This window comes from Schistocerca piceifrons, chromosome 4 (genome assembly GCF_021461385.2).
Source record: "Schistocerca piceifrons isolate TAMUIC-IGC-003096 chromosome 4, iqSchPice1.1, whole genome shotgun sequence".
Taxonomy (NCBI): domain Eukaryota; kingdom Metazoa; phylum Arthropoda; class Insecta; order Orthoptera; family Acrididae; genus Schistocerca; species Schistocerca piceifrons.
Window position 1 is genome coordinate 368,819,471 of NC_060141.1, and position 16,870 is coordinate 368,836,340.

The following is a 16,870-nucleotide window of genomic DNA, read 5'->3' on the forward strand; positions in this document are numbered from 1 at the left end:
AATCCTTAAGTTTAGGTTTCTTTACAACACACATATGCAAAATGATTGCAAGAAATTGATATACTTCATGTATCCTCACTCCTCTCCATTTCTTCCATAAATATTTGGTTTTGATTCTGTTCTGATGGCAAAGTTCAGAAATAGTATCAGTAGCAAATATATTTGTCTCAGACTTTACTTTTGGAAACATGCTGTGATCAAAAAATTGCAACAAACAGTCCAGTTCTGTCGATAATGTATCAACAGGAACCTGAATTCCACTTGTTTCTTCAAACATAGGTAATTCAGGGAGAGCATCAAATTGACACCATTCGTAATGAAGAGCAGACTGTTGAACTGAATGACAAATGTGACTAATGGAAACTTGTGCATTAGCTTCTTCATACTCACTACCATCGTTTCTATCAGCAGCACAGGTTTCACCCTCCAGCTCATGCGAGTCGTCATTGTCTTCTGAAAAATTGCCGATGTCGTCTGAAAGATCATCATGTTCTGAGCCATTGTTCAAGACTTCTTCAGTCTCTAAGTTTACAAGCAACATCTGTTAGCCATATTCACTATTTATATGTTTTTACACATGAGAAGGATGCGCACAACAGCACAACATGGCAGCCGACATAGAACAAAACAACCTTCGACAATATTCTGAGCGCACGCGCAGTTCACTTAACACTGGTACCATTCACAAGAGACTGGCAAGTATTAGCCATCAACAGTGCACTTATGACAAGTAAAACAATTAGTCTTGCCATTTACAAATGTAAAACACACGTTTAAATCACAAATAAATAAGTTGGAAGTGAAGAATGTATGACATACGCCTGTCGGATTTTATGGTTAAAACATAGTGAACATATCTCGTATGTCCATTGGCTCCAATGTGTTAAGTTCTGATAATGAAATAACTTGAACGTAAAACTTAGCACCAAAAGAACATTAAATCACTGCACTCATTGTGCACACAGCTTGGTACCGGTGTGGGAAGTTTTAGCAGTTGGAGTTGTTTCCTGTAGTATGCTCTGGGGAAAAACCCAAATTTTTGTGGCAAAGAGGTGGATGGCAGAGAAAACTATAGTCCTTAGATGCATGCAATGTTTGATGAAATTTTTTGACAGGCAACATGTCATCTGCTATAACGTGAGATCGTCTGCTACAGCAGACAGATGACAGACACTTACGCTTAGTAGTGTGTCCTTGCAATCTTATTTTTACAGTTCCTATGTGAAATTTTCATAGGGAGATGAAGAATTTCTCAAAATGCACTCTAATGATAAAACCATTTCTAAGAATTTATTATTTTTGTTGATTGTTTTATTCCCACCACAAAGGGTGTGGAGGACAGCAACAAAATATTGCTGCCCTTCAGTCAAATGATGATAACAAGTACATACACACAAGTTTTTCTGCATTTAAATTATTAAAATAATATAATTGAAATAATTGCTTTTAATGATTTACTATAAAAATTTTGCTTCTGCCAGTCCCCTGAAATCAATTCCTAGTAAATGACATGTAGGTAGAAGGGTCACTTGAGGGATGATGGACAGTAGTGCAATACATACAACTGGATTCCTGAATCTGTGAGTTGAAGGTATGGAAATGAACTGAAAGATGGAAAATGCTTACAGGGATTTGTATTAATGCCTTTTTACACTGACTTCACATACAGTATTCTGAATTGTGTGTAAGTTTCTGAATACGTAATGATTTTTAATATTTTTTGTTTTTCATTTTTAAAAATTAATTATAGATAAAAAAATTATTTTCTAAATCGTGCTCAAAGACTGAGTTTCTATGCGACTGCAGATAATACTAAGTGTTAAATATGCACCAGTTTATTTTTTGGTCTTTTTAAGTTTTGAGACATAATTTTTATGTTTAACTTTGACTTTTACCTCATGTTAGCACTCCGTCTTTGGGCCACAAGTGGCCCATCAGGACCATCTGACCGCCGTATCATCCTCAGTTGTTTACCTCATGTTAGATTAAAAAAAAAAATTATGAAATGCTGAGGATGAGGATGTAAGCATATTAAAAGAACTAGCATAGTGTCAGCTTTGCATCGAGACATGTAAATATTAGACTTCGTTGTTTTGTTCTTGTTAGCATTAGAATAGCCACAACTATGCATAAATGAAATATAAATATTATTTTTTATGAGCTTAATGACAGTGTAAGGAAAATATAGATTGCTACTTACTCAAAAGATGACATGTTAAGTTACAGGCACACACAATGAAAAGGCACTTACACATTAGCTCTCGGCCTAAGTCTTCTTCAGAAACTGAAACATACACCTTTTCATTCACACAAGCAAGCACATCTCATGCACACATGACCATTATCTCTGGCAGATCAGATCAGAATGCATTCTGCCAGAGATGACAGTCATACTTGGGTGAGGTGTGCTTGCTTCTGTGAATGAATGTGTGTGTGTGTTTCTCTTTTTCTGACAAAAGCTATGGCTAAAAGCTAATGTGTATGTGCCTTTTAATTGTAAAAATCAGATGAAACAGTCTTGATCATGTTTCCAGAGTTTTTATTTGTTAGCAACCATTTTTGGCCCATTCCTCAGACCATCTAACAAATAAACAATCATAAAATGCAATCTAGACTGTTTTTATCTGATTTCTCGCTATACCATTTGCTGTGCTCCAGAGTGCTTCCTAAAATCTTTTAATTGTGCGTGTCTGCAACTTAATGTGAGATCTGTATGGCAAGTAGCGATCTACCTTTTCATTACATTGTTAATATTCCAGCCTGGAGTTTCCATTGTTTAATTTTCATTAATTTGCTATTTATAAATATATTCAATAATGTAAGTAATTATTGTTGAGTTAGGAGTACAAGTTAAATACAGTTTTTATTTCATTGTTTAAGCCTCTAGAGAATAGGAGTTATTGTCCACATGATACAGGACTTCCATATCAACTGCAGTTGAGTGTCAACTGAAGTTTGCGTATCAAGGAAATATGTTAATTTATATATCTTATGACTTATAATTAATATGGAAAGACATGTGCCTCATAGCAATATTTTGTTTAGTTGAAGGTTAAGATTTAATAAATGTGTGATGTTTACATCATAATTACATTAATATTTCTTTTTATAACCCAAAACTTGTGTGCTCATTCAAATAAGTTACATGACGCACTTATCATTGGAAGAGGCGTGTATTGCTTCCCAACATTCCAGTAATTACAGTTCAGATTTAAGCATTTATCACATCTCTTAACCAGTTGAGAAATTTCATTTGCATGAAGTTCTGCTACATGAAAACATGTTACTTTCCAGATAGCCTTTGTACATTCCAAATCATCTTCATTTTGTCCAGAACATTAGTAAGGTGAGGCATATATTTAATACTTTTCTTGTTTAGTATTTTATCCATCTTCAGCAACTGTAGTTGTAGATAATGAAATAATAAGCAACCAGCTGTATAAATGAAATTTATTTTCTTTACTGATTTCAGGCACTTAGTGCCATTCTTCAGAAGGCATTTTGAAACTGATGTCTGTACAAATATGGCTGGCCAGTGGATGAGTACCAGCAAGCAGGCAGGCCATCTCGGTAACACAGGCAAACTCGCACCACAGGAGGACTACACTGTGCGAGAAGTAAGGAGCCGGCACATGTGTGTGGAGAGGGAAAAGAGTACCATCAAATGGGGTGATTTTGGACACCGGGATGAATTCGGACAGTATGGCTTATTTGCTCTTTGCCACTGCATAGAAACAAAGAGTTACTTATTTTAATGTCCGTGCGCCAGTTACTTTAAGCGCAAGATTGCATTTATCGGTTTCCATAACTTTTATTTTGCGTCAATTGTTTCCCTAGGTGAATAATTGACAAACAGTCTCAGTGTTAAAAATCCATGCATTATCATAAAGTGGAAACTTTCTATTGTTGTGCTGAACAGAAGTTATTGTAACAGTAATTGTTGACGTGCTCAGTAGCTAACAGTATTGAGACAATTTCTGTACAAGTTTGTCGAGTTTCTCATGCAAGGTTATAAAATAATGACGGTTTTTGTAAAACTGTGTACTGTGTGGGGTAATTTCAGACAATGCCAAGAATGTATAAGAGCAGGAGAGGTGCTACAGTACGGTGCAATTATGGCCCGGAACTTTTAGATAAAGCTGTACATGATATTCAGAGTGGCCAATTATCTTACAGAAAAGTGTGTGATTTGTATGGTATACCTAAATCAACCCCTACAAAATAAAGTGCAGGAAGCACATCCGAAGAAATGGGAGGACAGCCAGTGCTAAATAAAGAAGAAGAAGAAGAAATGTTGAAGCAAAGTATGTTGAGGGCTGCTCATTGGGGATTTCCCTTCACGAAATTGGATATTAGATATTTAGTTAAAGGCTACCTTGATAAATCTGGCCAAAAAGAGAAGAAATTTCGTAATAATTTGCCAGGAGAAGAAGGTGTGCATTTATTCCTCAAACGACAGTCAGAAGATCTTTCCGTTCGCTTAAGCAAAAATATTAAACGAACTGGTGCAGAAGTGAACAAAGAGACTGTTAAGATGTTTTTCTCCAATATCAAGGCAAAGCTGGAAAATCTTCCACCTAGCAACATGTTTAACTATGATGAAACCAACATGTCAGATGATCCAGGCAAGCAGCAGATAATTAGGAAACAAGGGAGTAAGCATGCTGAAAAAGTGATGGACTCATCAAAATCTAGTGTCTCAATAATGATGGCAGCTAGTGCTGATGGTAAACAGCTTCCTCCATATGTCCTTTACAAATCAGAGCATTTGTGGGACACGTGGCAAGAAGGTGGACCACAAGGAACCCGTTTCAATAGGAACAAAAGTGGATGGTTTGACCTGCCAGTATTTGAAGACTGGTTCTTTACAATTGCTTTGCCCTATTTGAAGAGGCAAAACGGGCCAACAGTCATGATTGGAGACAACTTATCCAGTCACGTGTCTTTATGTTTTATTGAAGAGTGTGAGCAAAACAATATTTCATTCATTCTCCTTCCCCCCAATAGCACACACCTCCTCCAACCGCTTGATGTAAGCTTCTTCAGGCCAATGAAAGCAGCATGGCGAGCTGTATTAACTGATTGGAAGAAACCCACTCATGGGACTATTTATAAGGATTCCTTCTCATCTGTTCTGAAGCAGACACTGACTAAGATTTCACCAAACTCCAAGGAAAACATAAAGGGTGGATTTCACGCCACGAGCCTAATCCCTTTTGATCCAGATCATGTCTTACAAAAATTGCCTGATAATGAGGAGAGCCAGCAAAGCAATGCAGACGCATGGTCTTCTACTTTTGAAGAAATGCCCAAAGAAATTCATTATCCTCCAGATAAGCTTGGTAGCTCCAACCGCCACCGCGAACTAAACGTTCAACCTCGAAAATCAATCACTAGCCAATATTTTCAAGGAAATGAAAACAGTACTGAAACAAGTGACAGTGCTTCTAGCAGTAGTGAAAAAGAAAAGACACATCATCCAATGAAGTTTTACTACTGAAATAAGAGGCTTTTCTTGTTGCAGAGTACAAATATAAACATGGAAACAAGGAGAAAACAAGGCAGTATGTTGGAGTGGCCACAAATGTTGGTGCTACGGAAGTAAGTGTGAAATTCTTTTGCCCACACGAGAACAGTAGAAACATATTTGTGTTTCCTAATGTTCCTGATGAAGACACAATACAAAAATTGCAAATTTTGAGAATACTTCCCACACCAGTTGAGAAGAGAGGAATGTTCATTTTTCGAGAAGATGTGCTTTAGACTCGAAGACAATAATTTATTTAAAGTGTTTGCAACCTAATTTAGAATGAGTGAGAAAAATTATTTTGACCTTTTAGTTAAATTACTTTGTTTGTTTCTGTTTGTTTCTAATATTCCAGTTAAGAACTGATATAAAATTCATTATATCATTCCATATCACTTATTTGTAACAAAGGGCTACCTTAAAATGTGTAAAATGTCACCAAAATCAAATAAAAGCATGTAGAATTTTAAAAAAAGGCAGTAACTGCCCGGATTCGCCCTCTATATATTGTAACTTCGGACAGAGATTTAAAAAACACATGTGTCCGAAATCACCCCAATCCATGGGGTGACTTCAGACACTTTATTTAACTGCCTCAGATAGATATACCTACACGTACACTTTCTGGTTCTGGGAAATTTTATTTGTTGCACATATACCCTACCACTTCCATAACAATCAATTTAATCTAACAATATATACGAAAGTTGCAATCAAAATAACGACAAAACCATTCGAAATCACCCCGTTTGAGGGTACTTGCGATGTATGATGATGAAGTTGACATTTTGTCACATGAGGTGCCGAGTGGGGTGCAGAAGGACAGGCGGAAGGGCTGGTTGCTGTCTGTATGCTGGCAACATGTGATTTATTTATTTATTTCGTGATAGCGAATTGGATGATGGTTGCAGCACAATTGGATGATGGTTGCAGCACAGTGTGGTCCCTCAAGTGATGTGAGTTAACCCATGTTACTCAGACAGACAGCCTGCACGCTGGTTCTTGTGCACAGGCTGGTTGTATCCATACAGACGTCAATTTGAAAATGCTTCTGAAGAAGGGCACTAAGTGTCCAAAACTGATATAAATTAAATTTCTTTCATGCAACTTGTTATTTGTTATTTCATTACATACTTGATAGTATCTAGTTTATTTTTCTGGTGTTGTATGTGAGGGTTTCCTAGCAGAGTGTACGTGTGGAGAATGTGGGTGACACGGCAGTGCGCTTCTCGTGGGTGCGTGTGGGTGGTGCTGGACATGCAGCAGCACGGTTCTGCCTGGAGTCAGAAGGTGGTGGTGGACCAGCAGTTTTCCTTCCGGGCCAACTGTATGACGTGCGTGTAGCATTCAAGTCCCGCAGAGCCGGTGTCTTCCGGGAGGTGTGGTGCCTGCGCACCACTCCCGAGCTGCCCAGTCTCCAGGTTTGTCAATCTTTCCTCTTGGTACACGTAAATAAAAAAGTAAAACGGCTGATGAGTCTTCACCTCTGAGCTTTGAGTGTGCTGGAGTTTGTTAGTATTGAAATGGCTCAACCATCAATGGAATGAGATTGCCAGCAGGCTCGGTTTCAAAACAATTTTCAGACTCATTTAGATATCTCTGTACATACAATATCAGCATTGTATTTTTAATCAATAATCTAACTGAATGCTTTACATTGTTTTAAATCCTGCAATAAAAAGTAATTCTGGTCTACCATACCAAGTAGTACAGAGGCGAGTTGATCTTATACATTCAATCTACATCTACATCTACATCTACATCCATACTCCGCAAGCCACCTGACGGTGTGTGGCGGAGGGTACGTTGAGTACCTCTATCGGTACTCCCTTCTACTCCAGTTTTGTATTGTTCGTGGAAAGAAGGATTGTCGGTATGCCTCTGTGTGGGCTCTAATCTCTCTGATTTTATCCTTATGGTCTCTTCACAAGATATACGTAGGAGGGAGCAATATACTGCTTGACTCCTCGGTGAAGGTATGTTCTCGAAACTTCAACAAATGCCCGTACCGAGCTACTGAGCATCTCTCCTGCAGAGTCTTCCACTGGAGTTTATCTATCATCTCCGTAACGCTTTCGCGATTACTAAATAATCCTGTAACGAAGTGCGCTGCTCTCCATTGGATCTTCTCTATCTCTTCTATCAACCCTATCTGGTACGGATCACACACTGCTGAGCAGTATTCAAGCAGTGGGCAAACAAGCGTACTGTAACCTACTTCCTTTGTTTTTGGATTGCATTTCCTTAGGATTCTTCCAATGTATCTCAGTCTGGCATCTGCTTTACTGATGATCAACTTTATATGATCATTCCATTTTAAATCACTCCTAATGCGTACTCCCAGATAATTTATGGAATTAACTGCTTCCAGTTGCTGACCTGCTATATTGTAGCTAAATGATATGGGATCTTTCTTTCTATGTATTCGCAGCACATTACACTTGTCTACATTGAGATTCAATTGCCATTCCCTGCACCATGCGTTAATTCGCTGCAGATCCTCCTGCATTTCAGTACAATTTTCCATTGTTACAACCTCTTGATATACCACAGCATCATCCGCAAAAAGCCTCAGTGAACTTCCGGTGTCATCCACAAATTGTGAATAGCAACTGTCCTACGACACTCCCCTGCGGCACACCTGAATTCACTCTTACTTCGGAAGACTTCTCTCCATTGAGAATGACGTGCTGCATTCTGTTATCTAGGAACTCTTCAATCCAATCACACAATTGGTCTGATAGTCCATATGCTCTTACTTTGTTCATTAAGTGACTGTGGGGAACTGTATCAAATGCCTTGCGGAAGTCAAGAAACACGGCATCTACCTGGGAACCCATGTCTATGGCACTCTGAGTCTCTTGGACGAATAGTGCGAGCTGGGTTTCACATGATCATCTTTTTCGAAACCCATGCTGATTCCTACAGAGTAGATTTCTACTTTCCAGAAAAGTCATTATACTCAAACATATACATGCTCCAAAAATCTACAACTGATCGACGTTAGAGATATAGGCCTATAGTTCTGCACATCTGTTCGACATCCCTTCTTGAAAACGAGGATGACCTGTGCCCTTCTCCAATCCTTTGGAATGCTACGCTCTTCTAGAGACCTACGGTACACCGCTGCAAGAAGGGGGGCAAGTTCCTTCACATACTCTGTGTAAAATCGAACTGGTATCCCATCAGGTACAGTGTCCTTTCCTCTTTTGAGCGATTTTAATTGTTTCTCTATCCCTCTGTCGTCTATTTCAATATCTACCATTTTGTCATCTGTGCGACAATCTAGAGAAGGAACTACAGTGCAGTCTTCCTCTGTGAAACAGCTTTGGAAAAAGACATTTAGTATTTCGGCCTTTAGTCTGTCATCCTCTGTTTCAGTACCATTTTCGTCACAGAGTGTCTGGACATTTTGTTTTGATCCACCTACCGCTTTGACATAAGACCAAAATTTCTTAGGATTTTCTGCCAAGTCAGTACATAGAACTTTACTTTCGAATTCATTGAACGCCTCTCGCATGGCCCTCCTCACATTACATTTCGCTTCGCGTAATTTTTGTTTGTCTGCAAGGCGTTGGCTATGATTATGTTTGCTGTGAAGTTCCCTTTGCTTCTGCAGCAGTTTTCTAACTCGTTTGTTGTACCACGGTGGCTCTTTTCCATCTCTTACGATCTTGCTTGGCACATATTCATCTAACGCAAATTGTACGATGGTTTTGAACTTTGTCCTCTGATCCTCAACACTATCTGTACTTAAAACAAAACTTTTGTGTTGACCCATCAGGTACTCTGAAATCTGCTTTTTGTCACTTTTGCTAAACATAAAAATCTCCTACCCTTTTTAATGTTTCTATTTACGGCTGAAATCATCGATGCAGTATCTGCTTTATGATCGCTGATTCCCTGTTCTGTGTTAACTGTTTCAAATAGTTCGGGTCTGTTTGTCACCAGAAGGTCTAATATGTTATCGCCACAAGTCGGTTCTCTGTTTAACTGCTCAAGGTAGTTTTCAGATAAAGCACTTAAAAAAATTTCACTGGATTCTTTGTCCCTGCCACCCGTTATGAACATTTGAGTCTCCCAGTCTATATCCGGCAAATTAAAATTTCCACCTAGAACTATAACATGGTGGGGAAATCTACTCGAAATATTTTCCAAATTATCTTACAGGTGCTCAGCCACAACAGCTGCTGAGCCAGGGGGCTTATAGACACATCCAATTACCATGTCTGAGCCTGCTTTAACCGTGACCTTCACCCAAATCATTTCACATTTCGGATCTCCGTCAATTTCCTTCAATACTATTGCACTTCTTATCGCTATAAACACGCCTCCCCCTTCATTGTCCAGTCTGTCTCTGCGGTATACATTCCAATCTGAGTTTAGAATTTCATAACTGTTTACATCTGGTTTCAGCCAACTTTCTGTCCCTAGTACTATGTGGGCATTGTGACCGTTTATTAATGAGAGCAGTTCTGAGACCTTTCTATGGATGCTCCTGCAGTTTACTATTAGCACATTAATATTGTTATTCCCTGTTGCATTTTGCCTACTCCTACCTTGCCGGGTCTCAGGAGGCGTCTTGTCGGGCCTAGGGAGGGAATTCTCTAACCTAAAAAACCCACACGTGCACTCCACATGTACTTCGCTACCCTTGTAGCCACTTCCTGCGTGTAGTGCACGCCTGACGTATTCAAGGGGACCCTACATTTCTCCACCCTATAGCGGAGGTTGAGAAATTTGCACATCAGATCTCTGCAGAATCGTCTGAGCCTCTGGTTTAAGTCTTCTACTCAGCTCCAAACCAGAGGACCGCGATCGGTTCTGGGAACGATACTACAAGTAGTTAGCTCAGATTCCACCCCACGAGCGAGGCTTTCCGCCTTCACCAACTCCACCAACCTCCTGTACGAACTGAGTATGACCTCTGAACCCAGACGGCAGGAGTCATTGGTGCTGACATGAGCAACAATTTGCAGTCGGGTGCACCCAGTGCTCTCCATAGCCGCCGGCAGGGCCTCCTCCACATCTCGGATGAGAACCCCCGGCAAGCAGACAGAGTGAACAATGGCCTTCTTCCCCGACCTTTCCACTATTTCCCTAAGGGGCTCCATCACCCGCCTAACGTTGGAGCCCCCAGTAACTAATAAATCCCTCCCCCCCGTGTGCCTGCTCAGACCTTGCTGAAGGAGCGGCCACATGTCCACTCACAGGCAGAGTGGGCGATGCCACATGGCCAGCCTCCACATTGACCCTCCGCCTCGTGCGCTGCGAACACCGCTGAACCCCCCTTGGGGAGAGGGTGGCCCAACTGCGTCCAGTAGCCGCGAAGATGTCTCGACAGCAGGGACAGTGGGAGAAGCACGTAACACCTGGGGTGTACCATGCGACGCACCAGACTCCCCACTGCCGCTAAACTCCGAGGCAGCAGCCTGAAGATGGCTGACCGCAGCCATCAACACGTTCAGCTGTTCGCGAACAGTGACCAGCTCCTCCTGCGTCCGTACACAGCAGTCACACATCCTATCCATCCTAAGAAATCAATTTACTGTAGAGAGTTAATCAACTTTTAACTAGACTGCTAATTCACTAAAGGCAGCTGATAGTTGAATAAACTGTGGTTACTAGACACTTCTTGTAGAAAACAATGAAAATAGCACTACCTGTCTCTGGACTGTATTGAAAAGAAACACTAGCACTACTGGCACTATGGCTGACTAAAGGGACTCTCTCTGACTGTATTCGTAACAAACACAAAATCTATGGAACACTATTACTAGCACTCAACAATTAAAGCTTCCTAAAGGCAAAAACACACGGAAGAAGAAGTGACAATTAAGAAAAATACAGTTAATACTTAAATTAACGTAGCTCGCTGCACAGCAGACTTGACGCAGATGGCAGTTACGACGACACTGACACTACTGGCACTATGGCTGACTAAAGGGACTCTCTCTGACTGTATTCAAAACAAACACACAATCTATGGAACACTATTACTAGCACTTGACAATTAAAGCTTCCTAGAAGCAAAAACTGAAAATATGTATTTTGCTTCTGTATTAGTTTTTTTTAATATATGTTGTGATGACGTAGACTTGCAGCATAGCCTGAGTTCTAGGTTAGTTTAGAAGTGATAGTTTTGAAGGCTGATCTGGATTGTAGCTTGAAGTTAAGGTCAGATTTAAGTAGTAATTTGGTCATGGGCTGGCAAAGACAATGAATGTAAATATGCAGTCTTAATTGTGGTGAATTTTGATGAGCAGTTTATGTTCATCATTCTGATCTGATGGATAAATCAGGTGGGTAGTATTGGCAGATTTACTGTTCCTTGTGCACTACTATTTGTTGAAACTTCTCTAATCACTTATAGATGACATCTGTGTGACAAAATTCTTTTAAGATAGATTTGTGTCTAGTATAGTCAAATAAAATTTCAAATGTAAATCCAGTTTTGACTGTCACCGGCCCCTTCATATCCACAATATACAAAATACCATGAAGATAAGTTAAAAATGAAGCTTAATTCAAAATTAAGTGTTATTATTTGATAACTGGAAGATTTAGTTCATTCCTAAGCACTTTACAGAAACCACACTGTCTATGGACGGTGTTGTATAAAGTTGTACTGCCTGGTGGGCATGTAACTAACTATTCATCTGTGTCACTGTACATACATCTGACATATTTCAACAAAATTTGAAAGAGCATACATAAGCAGTTTTAAGAAAGGGAAGCAGTGGTTGGGAAGGGAGTGAGACAGGGTTGTAGCCTATCCCCGGTGTTATTCAATCTGTATATTGAGCAAGCAATAAACGAAACAAAAAAAAAGTTCGGAGTAGGTATTAAAATCCATGGAGAAGAAATAAAAACTTTGAGGTTCGCCGATGACATTGTAATTCTGTCAGAGACAGCAAAGGACCTGGGAGAGCAGTTGAACGGAATGGACAGTGTCTTGAAAGGAGGGTATAAGATGAACATCAACAAAAGCAAAACAAGGATAATGGAATGTAGTCGAATTAAGTCGGGTGATGCTGAGGGAATTAGATTAGGAAATGAGACACTTAAAGTAATAAATGAGTTTTGCTATTTGGGGAGCAAAATAATTGATGATGGTCGAAGTAGAGAGGATATAAAATGTAGACTGGCAATGGCAAGGAAAGCGTTTCTAAAGAAGAAAAATTTGTTAACATTGAGTGTAGATTTAAGTGTCAGGAAGTCGTTTCTGAAAGTATTTGTATGGAGTGTAGCCATGTATGGAAGTGAAACGTGGATGATAAATAGTTTAGACAAGAAGATAATAGAAGCTTTCGAAATGTGGTGCTACAGAAGAATGCTGAAGATTAGATGGGTAGATCACATAACCAATGAGGAGGTATTGAATAGAATTGGGGAGAACAGGAGCTTGTGGCACAACTTGACTAGAAGAAGGGATTGGTTGGTAGGACATGTTCTGAGACATCGAGGGATCACCAATTTAGTATTGGAGGGCAGCGTGGAGGGTAAAAATCGTAGAGGGAGACCAAGAGACGAATACACTAAGCAGATTCAGAAGGATGTAGGAGGCTACAGTAGGTACTGGGCGATGAAGAAGCTTGCACAGGATAGAGTAGCATGGAGAGCTGCATCAAACCAGTCTCAGGACTGAAGACGACAACAACATTGTATAAAATTGCATTGAGAAGTATGGAACCAGCTGGCATACTTTTAATTACATCTTTTGGACATCTGTAATGAGAAGATAGAATATTATGTGAAAACAATATGATTGTACATAAATAGGTTTAGAAAAGGTTTCAAATGCCATCTAAAATTTCATTCAGTATAATACTGAATAAAGAAAATTTTTTATATGTAAAATATTACTAGAGACCTGAAGAAGAACACACAACACCATATTTTGTAAGTGATGCATAGTGTGTGACATTCATTTTAATTTTATGTCTGTAAACATTGATTTTAAGATAAAATGTTGAACATACACAGCAACTCCTGTAACGCAGTCAATCCCTAGTTTTTGATCCGTAGAAGTTATCAGTAACAGGCGTCTTGCTCCCTGCACATCAACAAGGAAATGAGCAGAGGCACAGCAAGAAAGAACCCAGTTTTAAGTACGTTCAGCTGGTCAAGAATTATATCAGCTGCATCAAAGGAGTTGTTGCCTATGTCCAATGTTTTCTCTTAATATTAACCTCAAAGGGCCACACAACTCTTCTGTGGTTGCACACATGACAATCAAGGGGCCCCAAACCATGGCAGCACTCCTTTTCTGTACTGTAGTTCCCCAGAACCATGCACACACACAGGTAAACAGTCTGACAAGGATCTCCTTAACAGTTGTTTGATGATTTTGTACTGTATTATCTCAATGAGAAATTCCCCATCATTTCAGCTGCTTGATGATTTTATACTGTGTTATCTTAATGATAGATTCCCCATCATTTCAGCATAGCACACAGCTAATTCTCAGCTGTTGATCTTACACTTTGTACATCCAAACTGGTAACCTTATTATAATAAGCTGTACATAATAATCTCTGTGACTGTGACCACTTCCACATGGTCCTGTTGTTCCCATTCCATCCTCTTTTAAACTGACCACTGAGCATTCTTGAGACTAAACTGGTAGACCAGCACTTCAAACATCAATGTCTGAAGGTGTTTCATGATATCTAAAACTCCAATTGTGGATACAGCTGATGTAGTGATCCAATTCTCCAACGGCCCTCATCATCAACAGCCAGTACTGCAGTGGACGGAAGAAATTGCAGTGACAATCCGGGACCACCAGTATGCTTTTCAGCGATTAAAACACCATGCCTTGAAAGACAACTTTATAATCAAACAGCTGTGAGCAAGAGCAAATTATCACAAGAAATACTGATGGCAACAACATATCTTCTCACAGTAGATGCACACACCCTCCTCTCAGGTGTGGGCCAAAATTTGTAAATTTCTTGGTAACCTAAGGCCAACAATTATTTCCAGCCTTCATGGCAGTATTTCCAGTGATCCATCTACCATAGAGGAACATTTTGTATTCCACTCTGATGTGGCATCAATGACTACCATGTACCCTCCAACTTTCCAAGTGCGTAAACCATGGGGAAGGACACTTTCCTGTGGTTTACAGTACACTTTTCAGAGTCATATAATGAAACATGTGTGGAATGAGTCCTGCTTCATGCTGTCAACTCATCCTGTGACATGTCCTGGGCCCTGAATGGTCTATAATCAAATGATCCAACACCTGTATGCAGATCCAAAAAATTATCTTCTAGGAATCTACCTTAGATGCAAACTCCTCTCACAGTGGTGGAATAGTATCATTATTGTGACACTTAAGCAAGAAAGGACCCCACTTCCAGTAATAGCTACCAGCCAGTCAGCCTTACCTCTGTACTGTCTGTATCACTCCAGAGGAAGGTGGCCTGTCCATTGTGTTCGATCCTTGAGTCACAGTGTCTTTTATCCACCTACCAATTTGGTTTCCGGGACGGCCGATCCATGACTGACTATCTAATCAGATTATAAATGAGAATATGACTTCCTTTTACCAGATGTCACCATCTTATTATAGTTTGGTCCAAATTACACAAAGCCTATGACTTCTCCTGGTAGCATCTGCATAAGAACAGCTTATTCTAGGGCTCTGCCCACGGTGTCATCCTTTTTCTTATAGTTGTCAATGGACTCATGGACTCTGTGAAATGACTGTTACTCTTGTCTATTTAAATGGCCTTTGCATTTGTTACAGCTCTTAGTCCATGGCTCTCACTAGGCTCAACCCAAGACAACATACAAAGAGCCGCGTCTTGGATGCAAGACCATCACCTTCATTTCTCCCACACCAAAACATGAGTCATCACACCTTCATCTGCCCAGACCCAGAAATTTTTCTATGAATGCAGAATCGTGAAGCAGTTGTACAATCCCACTTTTTGGGTCTACTCTTTGATAATAAATTACAGTAGCTGTCCCACATCAATCAGCTCAAATTAAGTTACACACAGAAACTGAATGCACTCAAATTTCTGTTTTACCTTTTTTGGAGTTGATCACTCCACTCATTTCCAATTTTTTAGATCTCTAATTTCAGTTCAATTCGATTGTGGACACCAGGCATATGATTCAGCCATGCCATTAGCATGCTAGAGCCAGTTCACCATTGTGGGGCTTACCAAATGAGCTTACCAAATGAGCTACCAAATGAGCTTGGTAGACAGCCTTCTGACATTCTGATGGAGTCTGGTGTCATACTCTTCTAGTTTTCACCTAACCAACTGCTATTCAATTAGGGCTCCACTGTCGTCTAATTCCCAACCACCTCAACCATCGGATTCTTTTTTCTTCCCAGGAGTTCTGACTCCCTGATGCTCACCTACAGCAGGGCTCCCAATCTGAAATTCAACTGGAAGTCCCTTCCCCCATTTGGCTGTTTTCCTTGGATCAATTGATGCATCCCTCTCTGGTACACATGTAGACCACAGTTTCAGCTACATTTATCCCCAAGCCTTAAGACTTCAATTTCCTCCACTGTCCATCAACAAATCTTTCTGTGTATTACCCATGAGTACCACCACAATCATCTATATTGACAGCTCTAAAGATATGCTTTCATGTATACTAACTGCCAGCAAGTACATTCTCTGCCAGCAAACTATAGTGTCTTCATGGCAGAACTCGTGCTTACTAACAACTCACCATTTTATCAACAAGAAAGACCATGACAGTTCTACATTTCTGATATGCACTGACTCATTGAACAATCTTCAGGCTATTATTCAACATTACCCTCACCACCCAATAATGTCTACTATCCATGGTCTTTCACATGGCCTCAGCTACATTGGTCACTCAGTTGTCTTCCTTCCTCTGACCCTGCATTATCTGGGTATCCCCAAGAATGAGGGGGTTGGCTGCGTAGCCAAGGAAGTCACCTCACCACCAACTCTGGCAATGGAGATACCTAGTTCTGACCTATGAACACATCTATGACAGGTAGTCTATTGCATCTGGAACAGGGATTGTGGGCTACCCCTCCCTCTAACAAACTATGTTAAAGGAGACCACTGCTTTGTGGCGTTCCTCCTTTTTTTTCATACTCAATAGAGTCCACAATTTTATGCTGATTCCATGTTGGATACACTCATTTGACCCAAGAATTCAACCTGCTTAATGACCTCCCCTCCTCCCCAATCCTGTTTGGTGTAGCTGTGATGTCTTGCTAATGGTGGCTCATATCTTAGTTGAGTGCCCTCTTCTTACAGTACTCTGATGAATACAGGGCCTTAAGGATTCCATATCCTCCATATTGGATGACAGAAAAGTCAAGCAGGTTTT

At 40.1% G+C, this 16,870-nt stretch overlaps 1 protein-coding gene across 1 annotated transcript in view; it reads left to right on the top strand.

Moving 5' to 3' along the window:
• The window catches only part of LOC124795491, a 110,824-nt gene that overhangs the window by 8,773 nt on the left and 85,181 nt on the right, over positions 1 to 16,870 (top strand). Inside the window, exon 2 of the mRNA XM_047259537.1 lies at positions 6,702 to 6,948. The gene's annotated coding sequence lies outside the window, so the exon portion shown is untranslated. The remainder of the gene's footprint in view (positions 1 to 6,701; positions 6,949 to 16,870) is intronic.